At 42.9% G+C, this 14,973-nt stretch overlaps 2 pseudogenes; both read right to left on the bottom strand.

The window, feature by feature from the left end:
* Positions 1–8,083: 8,083 nt before the first annotated feature.
* Positions 8,084–9,880, bottom strand: LOC123466846 (annotated as a pseudogene).
* Positions 9,881–9,921: 41 nt separating this feature from the next.
* Positions 9,922–13,349, bottom strand: LOC123466845 (annotated as a pseudogene).
* Positions 13,350–14,973: the final 1,624 nt, after the last annotated feature.

Here is a 14,973-nt window from a genome sequence, read left to right as displayed (position 1 = left end):
AACCATGTAAAAAATCCCAATTTTCCCACATTTTCCGATTAAAAATCCCAAGGAAATCCCACCTTTTTTCTTTATAAAATCCCACGTTTCCCGCCTGTTTTTTTTTAAATCCCACCTATTTTCCCAAAATTTTATTTCAAAATATAAGTCTCTGACTCAGGGTTAAATTGTATTTTATTTATCGAGCGTTAAACTGTCTTGGTGAAACAAATGGCATAGGGGATATATAGGACATGGCACATGGGAGGGAAATTTCGCATCATATAAAACTAGTAAAAGGTCTATTGCACAAAACTTACAATGACTTAGAATCTGGAATGGTGGCATTGGATTTTACTTTAATAACGGCCTGGACTAATTCGTCGGTGATATTGACTTCATCAGCACTCTTATCATGAGCTTTTAACCAAGACTTTACATTTTTTACCAAAATTTACATCACTTTCAAATTGAAACACAAAAAACTGTCGTCTGCACACTGAAGCACTGCGCAAGTGCGCAGTCATTTGGCAAGGTTGCCCAATAGCCAATAATATTTTTATTACTATTACTCAATAAGACAATAACACTTTTTATCACTAACTGGCCATTTGGCCAAACCCCAAAATAATTTATCTAATTATCTTCTACTTCTAAATCCCACCTTTTTTCAAAAATCCCAATCCCATCCCATCCCACATTTCCACTTTTGGAAATCAAAAATCCCAGAAAGTGGGACCTTCCCACCAAAGTGGCAGCACTGAGCATAAACTATAACAGCGCTTTGCAACTATCTCGACAACCAGTAGAAAAATCTTTCCTCTTGGGATGGGACTGCCATCTAGGATCTAGCGATAAATGAATTTTTTGCGTGGAGGAGAACCACACACCCGCAAGAGGCGCTCCCACCGGGTGGAAAATCACTCTTTCGCCCCGATCCAAAACCCGGGTTATTTTAATGGTAAAAACCCGCAAGAGGGTATCCCTTTTCCGAGAGGAAATTTACCCATAGTGGATCAACCAGGGGTATATGACCATGCAAAAACTTACTTATGAATTATTACTTATGAAACTTGTTATCAATGGTTAATTTTATTTGTAGCATAGATTACATGTGAAACATTTTACTTGTAATACTTTTTAAAAATGCACCGTTTTATCTATGACATTTATTACAAATGAACAACATTTTACTTGTAGTACAATTTAAATACGCACCATTTTATCAGTGATATTTATTACAATTGAAACATTTTAATTATGAACTATTTATAAATTTCTTTCAAAAAGTTAATTTTACTTGTGGTGATATTTACTAATGCAACATTGCATTTGTGAAAATGATTTTATGCATAAAGGTTTTAATGAACATTTTTACTTGTAAAACATTGTGCTTCTGCAACAATTTATTAAGGAGCATAAGTGTCAATGATCAATTTTATTAGTGGAATTTTACTTGTGAACATTTTTATCTGTGAGAATACGTTCTTATGCTACGCAGCCCAATCGGCGACGGTAATATAATTTTTTATAAAAATTAGTTTCATTTAACAAAAACTTAAACCTAACATTCAAATTAGGCGATCCCTTGAAAATGGATTTAATGCCATCCACGTCTGGAGATGTTAATTCTCATGAAGCAGACGTGGTGGCAGATGAATCTGTCATCGAAGAAGAAATTCAGCCTCCAATTAAAAAATGTGTTACGGCAAGGATGGTTACAAGTCAGCCACCAAAAAAGAAAAAAAAATCATATTAAGTAAGGTTTTCAGAAATAGTTAATTATTTTGTGAATTTTAATTCTTTTTTCCTTTTTTTTAATATAGTATTGCGGGCATTGTCAACTGGGTTCGTTTGTGCGCTTTCTTGAAAAATAAATCCGACGTTTCTCTGAAAAGTGTTTGTCAGTTTTTTTTATTATTATTTGGTTTTTACCAATGGCATACGATTAACCTGCTCATTTAAAAAAAAACTAAAGTAGGTTTATCAGTCGCCGTGGTTTTTACCAATGGCATAGGATTACCTGCTCATTTTTAAAAAGTAAAATAGGTTAATCAGTCGTCGTTTTATTAATGGCATACGATTAACCTGTTTAACTAAATATTGTCGCGGTTATTTGAGGCCCCATGGACTAGTTGTCACGTCCGGCGCTTCTGTATCGGCTATTGACCGCAACTCTACCCGAGATGTCCGGCAGTCTTGTCAGCGGATATTTTCCCCGGTAGCTGCTGTCCACATAAGTGCATAAATACTCGTACGTTTCCCTTGCTGTGCCCCAGTCTACTTATATCTGTTGTAGTGTTATGTACGTTTACGGTGAATAAACGTGTCTTAGTCACTACCCGGGTCTTCAAGTAACTCCCCACGCTACTTTTTTCTTTGATTCCGTATATATTAAGAAATATAGAGTATTTTGTAACTACCTGTTTCTCATTGATTTGTGATAGTGGTGTAGTTGGAAGTACCTTCAGCAAGATACTCTTGTCTCAATTTCACCTTTGTCAAAAATGGATATATTTAATAAATATTGTCAAATTCTATTTCCAATGAATTCTGCACTAGAGAGAAGACAAACGTGTTTAATATAATGAAATAGGCAATGTTGCGAAAGGCACAAATTTCAAAAAATTTTGAATTTCAATCACAAATTTAATATAAAAATAATTGCCTAATCTAGATGAATTAGGTATTTAAGGATAGGGAATTAAATTAAGCTTAAATAAAATCAATTTCTGGACACATTGATTGGTAATTTTATAGATAACGAATGAAAAACCCCAATTTTTACTATACCCACGAGAGGCGAGGGGCCTCCTATACTAGCGAACCTGGCGGGGAATCTTGGGACCCTTTACTGAACATCCGCCGGTCTTTGGGATAGCCGAGAGTGTACCTTTCCTATTATATCGTGGTTCTAGTGTCGGTATCGAAAAGTTCTAGTGTCGCCACGTAAAGTTCTAGTGTCGGGATCGAAACGTTCTAGTGTCAGGATCGAAACGTTCTAGCGTCGGGATCCAAGCGTTCTAGTGTCGGTATCGAAAAGTTCTAGTGTCGCCACGTAAAGTTCTAGTGTCGGCATGTAAAGTTCTATTGTCTGGATCAAAAAGTTCTAGTGTCGGGATCAAAAAATTGTAGTGTCGGCATCGAAAAGTTCTATTTCTAGAACGGTCCAGTGTCGGAGCAAAAAGGTCTAGTGTCGCCATGTAAAGTTCTACAGTCGGAGAAAAAAGGTCTAGTGTCGGAACTTTTCTTCCCACTTCGAGTCTTTCCCTATTGGTTGGCTAAAATTTAGTGCCTCCCCTTCACCGCCGTTCTAGTGTCGGCGCCAGAAGTTCTACTGTCGGGACCAAACGTTCTAGTGTCGAGTACGAAAAGTTCTAGTTGTAAAACGGTCTTGTGTCGCGTTGCCAACAAAAGGGACTGTTGAGAAACCAAGGAATTGGTGGTTGTTTGAGGGATGCAAAAGGGAACGGTCTCTCAATGGTGATTGATACAGTCAATGGAGCTGGTGAAAACATAATGAATTGAGGCTTGTTTGAGGGATGCAAATGGGAACGGTCTCTTAAGGGTGCTGGAAAGCAGTCAAAGGAGCTGTTGAGAACATAAAGAATGGGTGATTGTTGAGTGATGCAAAAGGGAATGGTCCCTCAAAGGTGTTGGAATGCAGTCAAGGAAGCTGTGAACAACACAATGAATTGGTGGCTGTTTGAGTGATGCAAAAGGGAACGGTCTCTGAAGATTGTTGGAACAAAGTCAAGGGAGCTGGTGAAAACAAAATGAATGGGGGCTTGTTTGAGGGATGCAAAAGGGAACGGTCCCTGAAAAGTTCTGGAACGCAGACAATGGGGCTGTTGACAACCCAAGGCATTCGTTGTTGTTTGAGGGATACAAAAGGGAACGGTCTCTCAATGGTGTTGGAACGCAGTCAATTGAGCTGATGAGCACTTAGAACTGGTGGTTGTTTGAGGGCTGAAAAAGGGAACGGTCTCTCAAGTATGCTGGAACACAGTCAATGGGGCTTTTGAAAACTCAAAGAATAGGTAGTTGTTTGTAGGATGCAAAAGGGAACGGTCTATGAAGATTGTTGAAACACAGTCAAGGTAGCTGGTGAAAACAAAAGGAATCGGGGCTTTTTTGAGGGATGCAAAAGGCAACGGTCTCTCAAAGGTGATAGAATGCAGTCAAAGGAGCTAATCAGAATACAATGAATTGGTGTTTGTGTGAGGGATGCAAAAGGGAACGGTCTTTAAAGAGTGTTGCAAAGCAGTCAATGGAGCTAATGAGAACACAATGAATAGGTGGTTGTTTCAGGGATGCAATAGGAAACGGTCTATGAAGGTTGGTGAAAAGCAGTCAAGGGAGCTGTTAAAATACATGGTAATGTTGGTTGTTTCAGGGAAGCAAAAGAGAACGGTCTCTTAATTTTGTTGGAACGCAGTCAAAGGAGCTGTCCAGAACACAAATTAATAGTGTTTGTTTGAGGGCTGCAAAAGGGAACGGTCTCTTAAAGTGTTGGATACAGGCAATGGAGCTGGTGAAAACACAATGAATTGAGGCTTGTTTGAGGGATGCAAATGGGACCGGTCTCTGAAGATTGTTGGAACACAGTCAATGGAGCATGTGAAATCAAAATGAATGGGGGCTTGTTTGAGGGATGCAAAAGGGAACGGTCTCTTAAAAATGTTGAAACGCAGTCAGTGGAGCTGTTGGGAACAAAATGCAGTGATTGTTGTTTAGGGGTGCAAAAGGCAATGGTTTCTGAAATTAATTGGAATGCAGTCAATGAAGCTGTAAAAAAAACAAAGAATATGTGGTTATTTGAAGGATGCAAAAGGGAATGACCTCTGAAATTTGTTGGAATGCAGTCAAAGGAGCTGATAAAAAGACAATGAATTGGTGGCTTTAGTAGAAGGAAGCAAAAAAAAGTCTATTACAGTTGGTTATTGTATACGCAATTGCTTGAAATTAGTGAATTGTAATAGTTGACGGCGTAGAAAAATGTACGTATGATGTCGGCCATGTTGGAAAAGACGTGGAGATAAATTGCGGAATGCAGGGTTGGGATTGGCTACAATGAAAAATCACGTGACCGGCCTACAACCATTGGCAGCGTGCGCTCGCATGAAATTTCTCGGACAAACACACAGACAGATACACAAACAAATCCCGCCCACAAATACCCCATTCGCTTTTATTAAGATAGGAGACTAGTATACGGCGGCCCGTCCCAGGACGGTAATAGGTGAAGTCTAGTATTTAGTCGGACTTGTCCTTAAACCCCTTAAACCACTTGAAAACCCTTAATCCACTTAAAGCCCCTTAATCCACTTAAAGCTTCTTAATCCATGTTAAGTCGCTGAATCCACGTAAAGACCCTTAATCAATTTACAAACTTTATTATCCACTTGTATCCTTTTAATCTATGGTAAGCCGTTGAATCTACTTTCAACTTATTTATCCACTTTAAGCCCCTTAATCCACGCATTGTCAAGTCGTACCACTCATACACGTAACAAACAACGGAGGAAAAACAAATTACAGTTGAGCGCACTTGGGAACTGCCTCCAAGGCCATGCTCCCTACTTGGTCCTTTACTTGCAGTTTTAGTGCTTTACCAATGCCCGTCCCTTGCCCGTCGTTTCCAACCTGTCCGTTGTTTTCGCCCTGCCCGCGCACACAACGAAAGTTCCCCGGAAAACAACAGACCTGTACACAAACAAATCCCTCCCACAAATACCCTTTGCGCATTAATGGAAGTAGTAGACGATGATTGTCCCCTGTCCGTCGTTTCAAATCTGTTCTCTGTTTCCGCCCTTCCTGCGGGTCTCGCCCTGCCCGCCGTTTTCCTCCGTCCGTCCTTTTACCCGCCCTGTCCGCGCCAATTAGAAAGATGAAGGGCTGCAAAAGGAAACGGTCTCTTAAAAGTGTTGGAAAGCAGTCAGTGGAGCTGTTGAGAACAGTACGCTCTAGTGGTTGTTTGAGGACTGAAAAAGGGAACTGTCTCTTAAAAGTGTTGGAACACAGTCAGGGGAGCTGTTAAGAACAGGATCCAATAGCTGTTGTTTGAGGGCTGCAAACGGAAACGGTTTGTGCAGGGTGGTGAAACACAGTCAAATAATGTTATGAATACATAGTAATGGTGGTTGTTTCAGGGAAGCAAAAGGGAACGGTCTCTTAAAAGTGTTGGAACACTGTCATTGGAGCTGTTAAGAACAAAATGCAGTGGTGGTTGTTTGAGGGGTGCAAAAGGGAATGGTCTCTTAAAAGTGTTGGAACACAGTCAGTGGAGCTGTTGAGAACAAAATGCAGTTTTGGTTGTTTGAGGGATGCAAAAGGTAACGGTCTCTGAAAAGTGCTGAAATGCAGTCAGTGGAGCTGTTAAGGGCAAAGAATTGGTGGTTGTTTGAGGGTTGGAAAAGGGAACCGTCTCTCAATGGTGTTGGAACGCAGTCAAAGTACCTGTCCAGTACACAATGAATTGATGGTTGTTTGAGGGATGCAAAAAGGAACAGTCTCTGAAGGATGTACAAAAGCAGTCAAAGGAGCTGCTGAAAACACAAAGATTTGGGGCTTGTTTGAGGGATTCAAAACGGAACGGTCTCTGAAAGTGTTGGAACACAATCAGTTGAGCTGTTGAGAACAGTATGCAATAGTGGTTGTTTGAGGAGTGCAAAATGGAACGGTCTCTTAAAAGTGTTGGAACGCAGTCAATGCAGCTGTTGAAAACACAAAGAATAGGAGGTTGTTTGAGGGATGCAAAAGGGAACGGTCTCTGAAGATTGTTGGAACAGTAAATGGAGCTGGTGAAAACAAAATGAATTGGGCCTTGTTTTAGGGATGCAAAAGGGAACAGTCTCTCAATGGTGGTGGAATGCAGTCAATGGAGCTAATCAGAATACAATGAATTGGTGGTTACTTGAGGGATGCAAAAGGAACGTTCTCTGAAGGGTGTTGGACAGCTGTCATTGGAGTTGTTGAGAACATAAAGAATGTGGGATTGTTGAGTGATGCAAAAGGTAACGGTTTCTAAAGGGTGTTGGAACGCAGTCCATGGAGCTGGTGGAAAAACAATGAATTGGGGCTTTTTAGAGGGATGCAAATGGGAACGGTCTCTTAAGGGGGCTGGAAAGCAGTCAATGGAGCTGCTGAGAACATAAATAATGTGTGATTGTTGAGTGATGCAAAAGGGAACAGTCCCTCAAAGGTGTTGGAAAGCAGTTAAGGAAGCTGTGAACAACACAATGAATTGATGGTTGTTTGAGTGATGCAAAAGGGAACGGTCTCTGAAGATTGTTGGAACACAATCAAAGGAGCTGGTGAAAACAAAATGAATGGTGGCTTGTTTGAGGGATGGAAAAGGAGACAATCTCTTAGGGGTGTTGGAAAGCAGTCAATGTAGCTGGTGAAAACACAATGAATTGGGGCTTGTTTAAAGGATTCAAAAGGGAACGGTCTCTGAAAACTGCTAGAACGCAGCCAATGGGGCTGTTGAGAACCCAAGGAATTGATTGTTGTTTGAGGGATGCAAAAGGGAACGGTCTCTGAAGGGTGGTGAAACACAATCAATAGATCTGTTATGAATACAAAGTAATGGTGGGGGTTCGAGGAACGCAAAAGGGAAAGGTCTCTTAAAGGTGTTGGATTGCAGCCAAATGAGCTGTTTAATATGAATACTGTAATGTGCAAAAAAGTTATAGTGGTTGTTTGAGGGCTGCAAAAGGGAACGGTCTCTTAAAAGTGATGGAATGCTTTCAGTGGAGCTGTTGAGAACAAAATGCAAGGTGGTTGTTTGAGAGGTGCAAAAGGGAGTATACGGCAGCCCGTCCCAGGACGGTAATAGGCAAAGTCTAGTATTTAATCGGACCTATTTTTAATCCACTTAAAGCCCCTTAATCCACGTACTGTCAAGTCATACCTCTCCTACACTTAAAAAACAATGGAAGAAAAACAAATCACGGTTGAGCGCACTTGGGAACTGCCCCCAAGGCCATGCCCGTGCTCCTTATTTGGCCCGTAGACCGAGGCGGAATTTAGTTCCTCTTTTTTTTGTGGTTGTTGTTATCACATGGGCTGATATTTTTTGGTTTTTTTTCTTCGGCTCTGGCTATTCTTGTAGGAGAACTTCATTAAAAACAATGTTTTTCTTGAATATCTTGTTTTTATCTTGTTCCGTGGATTGTGGAATATTCCTAAGTAGCTTGCCCTGTTTCTCTGTTTCTTCACACTGAACCTTGACATCTTCTCTTGATGTTGCACGCGAGAATGCGACGTATAGTTGGCCGTGGCTGAAAACGGATTCCGGAAGGTAGATGCCTACTCGCTCAAAAGTCTGTCCCTGTGACTTGTTGATGGTCATAGCGAAAGCCACAAGCACAGGAAACTTCAATCTTTTGAGTTTGAAGGGCAAGTCAGAGTCGGTGGGAGACATGGACATCCGCGGAAGGAAGACGTTGTGTCCTTTGTGTTTCCCGGCCGCGATCTCTGCCACAATCAGGTTACCGCTGAGCGCCTTGATGATGAGCCTCGTGCCGTTGCAAAGTCCCTGTCGCGAGTCAATGTTCTTGAGAAGAATGACGATTGCTCCTATTTTCAGTTTGAGTTGGTGCGGAGGTAGCCCGGAGACGTTGAAGGTATTTAAAATTTCCGGAGGGTAGTTGGAAATTTCCTCTGGGTCCTCTGAATCGATAGTGTCGATACTTTTGCAGACTTTCAACGCGCCAGGCATCTCGCCAATGATCTTGTTGTTGATCCTAAGACAGTCTTCATTCTTGGGACATAGAATAGCACGGTTACAAACTTGTTCTCTGACGCCTTCGTTTAAGAGATCCGATGGATCGCCAAAGACGTGTTCGATTAAGTTAGTTCGAATGTTGAGAAGGTCTTGCGGGATTTCGATGAGATCTGGGTCATTGAGCCGGGGTGTTTGTGCCAAAGATCCATTTCCCAGTTGAATGAGCCAATCAGCGAAATCTTGACTACCATCGACGGTGCGCATGTTTTGCACCAATCGAAGCTGTCGAAAAAGAGGCCAAGTTGCGTTATTGGTGATGTTCGCTTCGATGATTTTGACCCTGTTTCCGTGTCTCACAACGGGCAAGCACTGTCTAAAATCGCCGCCGAGCAAGAGGACTTTGCCACCGTAGGGATCGACGCGATTCTTCATGAGAGTTTGGAAAAGATGATTGATCGCGTCGAGGGCGTGGTTGGTCTTCATGGTGGCTTCGTCGGAAATTATGAGACTGGCGTTTCTGATCAGTTGCGCGTTGTAGCTAGCTTCTTCGATTTTCGATCATGTCGTCTCGGTTATTGGAGGATAAATCTTGAACTGCGAATGGTAAGTTGTTCCGTCCAGTAACAAAGTGGACGCTATCCCCGTGGAAGCTACTGCGATGACTTGTCTCCCTTGGCCTTGGAGGACGGTGATGAGGGTGTTGTAGAGAAAGGTCTTTCCCGTTCCTCCAGGGCCGTCCAGGAAATACTGCCTCGGATGTGAGTTGTTGACATCGTTGACAGCAGTCATGACTTGATCAAAGGCCGCGCGTTGCCCGTCGTTGAGTTGCGCCAACATCATTTCGCCCATCAGTCTCTTTTCTCTTTGACTGTTTTCGTTGTTCTCTTCCATCTGAAATTCGACCAGTTGGTTAATCAGATGGAAATCCGGGACAGGCAAGGAGAGATCTTCCATCGTCTGATTGTGGAGACGTAGCTTGTCCTGAATCCATTTCAACGTCAAGTTCTTGGCCACGTTGGCTTCGTGTCCGCTTCTAATGTAGTCTTCCATCAGATGGTTCAGGTTGATTTCAAATAGATGCAGAGCGTCGGAGGGATTGCAGAACAGGCAAATGTCGACAAAAAGCTGCCCCAGCTGAAGAGGCATTTGGAATGCTGCCGCTTCTTGCATGGCTCTAGCCCAAGCAGTGTCGTCTTCCAGCAAATTCAGTGCTATTGCTGCCGCCTTGAAAGTGGGATGGACAATCTGTTCGACTGTTCGCAAATCTTCAAAGCTTGTTGGCTCTTTAACGTTGATGAGAAGCAAACGAAGGCAATGCCGTTCCACCTGTCGAACGCCAACCGTGTATAGGCGACCGATGATCTTGGCCCGTTTCACGCGAGGCTTCCACGAATTGGTTTTATTGATGAAAACGTAGTGGTGAGGTATTTCTCTGTAGAAATATTGCCGTGCGCTCTCGTCGACGCGATTCAACTTAAAGAAAGCAGTTAGGTTGGTGTCTCTCGAAGCGGCATTGATGGCGGCTTGCATTTCGTTTCCCGGTTGGAAAAAGACGGGCTGCTCTCGGGGCAAATGGACGGCCAGGTGATAGGTGGCATGCGAACGGTCGGAAAGGGGAAACTTGAAGATTCGCCAACAGGCTTCCGGCGCGCTGACATAACGCGCATCAAGATGGCACGTGATTTCGTCCCACTCCACCCTTGGTTCTTCGCCTTCTGCCAGACGATACGTTCCCACTTTTTGATCCATTTTCAGGCAATCGTACCCTTTGTAGACGTACTTGAAGATGTACTTTACGCTGACGATGGATGCGCAGTATTCGAGGTTGATGTGGGAGTCATACTTGAGGGATAACCAAGGGTTGTCAGGAACGACCCATCTATTGTCAACTTCGAAATGCGTATGTCCTCGTTTCAAGCGGTGTACAACGCCCGTATCTCTTCGTCTGTAAGTGCGGTAGCCGTTATCGTTTAGGAGTGTTTCTTGGCTATGTTGCTTCGGGAAAGCCTTTGAGCACTTGTCGCCGTCCATGCAAGGGGATTTTTTGTTGATCAACCCACACGGACCGTGAATCATGTGGGTCATGACGCTCTTATAAAGTCTCGGATGCGTTGTATTATCGGGAATTTCCGCGCATATGGTTGCATCCACATCTTCCGCTGTAGCAGGGGCGTCACGCTCGTCGATCCAAATGAGCATGTGACAGTGGGGCAATCCACGCTTCTGAAATTCAATGACGTGTGTCCGTGCAGTCGCAAATCCCAGCACCTGGCGCTTTTCAATGTCGTTGACCATCTCAATTTTCTTTTGCCGGGCCGATCTGATGCCGACAGATGGCTGGGAATGTTGGCCGTGATTTCCCTCCACTTTGGGTTGCAGGTAAAATTCAGGAAGAATACTGGCTTGCCGAATTTACCACAGATGGCTATTGCATCTTGGTACGCTTGCTTCATCGCCCTTGGGCTTCCGATGAAACTCGATGGGAGGACGTGATAAGATCCGACCGTAAGGTTTTCTCGTTCAGCGCGATTATGCAAGTAGTCCAAGAGACCGTCGTATTGAGCCACGTGAAGCTCCGCCTGATGTTCGCGGATGTACTTGACGCGGTTGGCTTCAATCTTGACGTAAGAATCGACCGTCCATTGCTGAGTGAGTGATCCGCCGGCCTAGACGTTGTTGAAATATTCCCGAATCGACATGAGAAAGCTGTAAAATTCGCACTGCGTGATCCTTTTTCGTCTTCCTTCGCCACGATTCAATCGATGGGGATCGTTATCGTCGTCATCCATTTGCTCCTCTGGTTCCGGTTCTGGTTCTTCCACCAGCTCTTCCTCACCAGCTAAGACTTCTACTGGTGCATTTTCTAGCCGCAGCATCTCATCAAGTCTTGGGAGATCGATCTCTTCCTCTTCATCCACATCCATTACCCGTGCTGCTGCTTCCTCTCTTTCACGTCGTGTAGTGGTGGTATAAGGCATGTTTACATGCCAGCCATCGTCACCGTTGGGGAAGAGCAAAGGGTAAGTCATTGGGTCACACAAGGGCTGTTGTGTGTCAATCTGAACGAATGTTCTCCCTCTGACTGGGATGAAGAGATGGCCACGGATATCTCTCTTCGCTGGCGGCTCACCGTTTGCGCTTTTGAAAATCACAGCAATCTCGTTTGTCGTCGGGCTGTTGTAACGTCTCTGATCTAGATTTCTTCGATCACTGCTGATGATCATTCCTACTGTTTGGTGAGGTAGATTCTCATCTTGGGCTCGGCGGTACTCTTCTTCAAGCACTTGACGCATCATCTTGTAAATGGCTGCGTACGGATTCTTTTCTCGGAGCATTGCGTCCAATTCCTCCATCAAGTTTCTGCAGCATCCTCCGTTTGAGGTGGAAAGCGCTCTGAACTCGCCAGCCTGCGCAGCGTCCATGAAATAAAGATCCGCATACCTAGGATTATTCGTATTGGGGCCGACGGGTGTGGTGTTGTGGTACACTTGACCGTGGATTCTGAAACAATAAGGTCCACGCCCTGGGGGAGATGAAATATTGGCTCCCAACGAAGCAAAAGCGTGAGCGCTGTTGTAATGATGCGGATCTTCGTCATAAACGCTTTCGCCTTTTGATGGTCATTCTGCAATAGTTTAACAAGCGGTTGAGGGCACTCTTTTGGAGGTGGGAGAATCACCTTTCCTTTTGCGCAGCATTGGGTGAATTTCTTGTCTGTCGGTTGTTCACCCTTGAAATGCCTGGCATTCAATTCGCCGCACGTGACGGTCATTTCTCCACAATCGTGCAATGGAACTCGGTCTTCGGAAGCCAATGTTTTGCAAGCCGCTCTATGAGTTCTTGGCACTCCCGCACGGTTGCGGGCAGCCAATAGCTCTTCGCGAAAAGTGCGCTCCTCTTTAGTTTCCAATGGTATAATTTAAGCATGTTCCAATGCATTCATGGCACGAAGTAATTCCTCGTCTTCCTCTCTCTCTTCTCGCAAACGTTCCATTCGAGATTGACTCTGTTCTCGTCTTCCTTCCCTTTCTTCTTCTATCTCTGCCGCTCTGTAGTTGGCTGTTTGTTCCCTGTTAAGTTCCCTACGTATTTCCGCCTCTTCTTCCGTTTCTTCAACCAGATACATCTGATGACGCAATCTGTCAGCCATGGAACGCGACATCCTCTCTTCTACCGTCTCTTGGGCGCGTAGGACTTGATGGCGCAAGTTATCCTCGATCATCCTTACGCGCCTTTCATCATCGGTTTCTGCGTTGCGTATAGCTTGCTGTCGTGTTGCTTGATCTCTTAGCCTTGCACGCGTTTCTTCCTCACTTTCCTCTTCACGCAGAGCTTGCTGTCGCAATGATTGCTCTTGTAGCCTAGCTTGTTGTATTTCGTCTGGCTCTTGAGCTCGGTTTTCTTTACGTCTTTGCGCTTCTACTTCTAGACGCACTTTCTTGTCTACTTTATCTTGGGTTTGACGTTGAACTTCTTGATCGAGACGCTGCTTTTTCTCATCGCGCACATATTGTGCCCTGGCTCTATTGTCATGCAAACGTTTTTCTCTAATCTCTGGATCTTCTTGCGCTCTTTTCTCTCTTTGCTTCCTATTCTTTTCTGCCTTTTCAGCATCAGTCATTTGACGACGCGGTGCCATTGTTTGATTGTTGATAATAATGGTAATGTTCGATTCTTGAATAGGACAGTCTGAGTGGAGGGCTTTTGGAGGGCTGTTGGAGGATAAAATAATGTGCAACAAATTCAAAGTAATTAAAACAGGCAATCGAATTTTGGAGAAGGTGGGAATGGGGAGTGTATATTGAACACCACAAATATCCGAAAACACTTTCAAATTAGTCTCTTGAATTAACGAAACAAAAATTACACCGCAAGAAATTCCTAAAACACTTTCAAATTAAACTAAGCCTATTAAAATGTAAAATTGAAACCGTTCCACCACACGACACCGTCCCAGGCAGTTGCTCGATGTGGTTTCCGAGTGCTTAAAACTTATAAAATTGTTGGCCCTTAACACCTATCACTATATCTCCGTTATTAAAGGACTGTTCTCAAGTCACAGGCTCTGCATTCTCCCGGCCTTACCGTAGTCTTTGGCCTCGGAGCGTGCCTGACAACGAATCATCACCCGCACAGGAACCTGTGTTCCACAGTGACTTGAGAAGAACCCTTAAAGGAAGTTAGTTTTTCGGTGCTGGGTTTAATCCAAGAACTCTTTGGTGGGGGAAGGATGAGGTTGGGGAATACGTTACTTGAATATTGAAGACCAGACGTGTGATTCCCCACGGAGGTGTGGCAACAGGATAGAATGTTGCGATGGAAGCCTCGATAACCTATGAGTGTTTCGTAAAAAGGAAAAGTTACAATAAAAAAAGATAGAGATGTGAAGAAAAACCGCATTCTTAATTAATTAAAACATAGTTTTGTTGTGAAAATCTTCAAATCAACATAAAAAAGTTTTGTTTCTTTTGCACTTCAGCTTTTGACAATAATTATCCATAAATGAAATTTTAGAATTTCGTTCCAATATTTTTGGACCATTCCATTTTTAAAAAGTATTATACAGTAGATCTTTCTTTTGCAAAAGTCATTCAAATTTTAAAAAACTACGTTCCAACGTTATGGTGATCCTTTTCATTTTTAAAACCTTGATCGATTGTTTGGAAGGTGCCACAGAAAAGGTTTTTATCAAAAAGTTGGAACGCAGTCAATCAATCAATGAAACATCTTATCCCAAAAAACAGTTTACTTAGAAAGATTTTGATCAAAAATTTCCTTTAATTAACCTAAATTGATTATTAGAATGGTGTAACATGGAATGCAGGCAATTTTTCATCTAGAAATAACATTCACAGATTTAAAGCGTTGGTGTTTTGTTACAGATTTTCAATGTTTTGGCACCGTTCCCCCTTCAACATTGGAATTGGTTTTTTGTTAAAGAATTTTTAGGAATAGTTTCCATATGCACAATCAATTCCAATTTTGAAGACTAAATGTTGACTTAAACTTAACAAACACAGTATTTCCTTGTATTATAGCCTGCAATTTGCAAAAGGACTGCGTTTAAAAAAATTCTTGGCACCGTTCCCTATTCAACATTAAATTGGTGGTTTGTTGCAGATTTTCAAATGGAAATTTTCTCATGCATAATAAATTTCGTATTGAAGAATCGATGTTGGCTAAGACTTAGTAAATCCAGTATTTGTTACAAATTGTATCCACATTTGGCAAAGGAGAGTGTTTTAAAAAGTTAAGGCATCGTT

Source organism: Daphnia magna, unplaced genomic scaffold, assembly GCF_020631705.1.
Source record: "Daphnia magna isolate NIES unplaced genomic scaffold, ASM2063170v1.1 Dm_contigs120, whole genome shotgun sequence".
Taxonomy (NCBI): Eukaryota; Metazoa; Arthropoda; class Branchiopoda; order Diplostraca; family Daphniidae; genus Daphnia; species Daphnia magna.
Note: the sequence above shows the minus strand (reverse complement) of the source record. Positions and strands in the feature narration are given on the sequence as shown.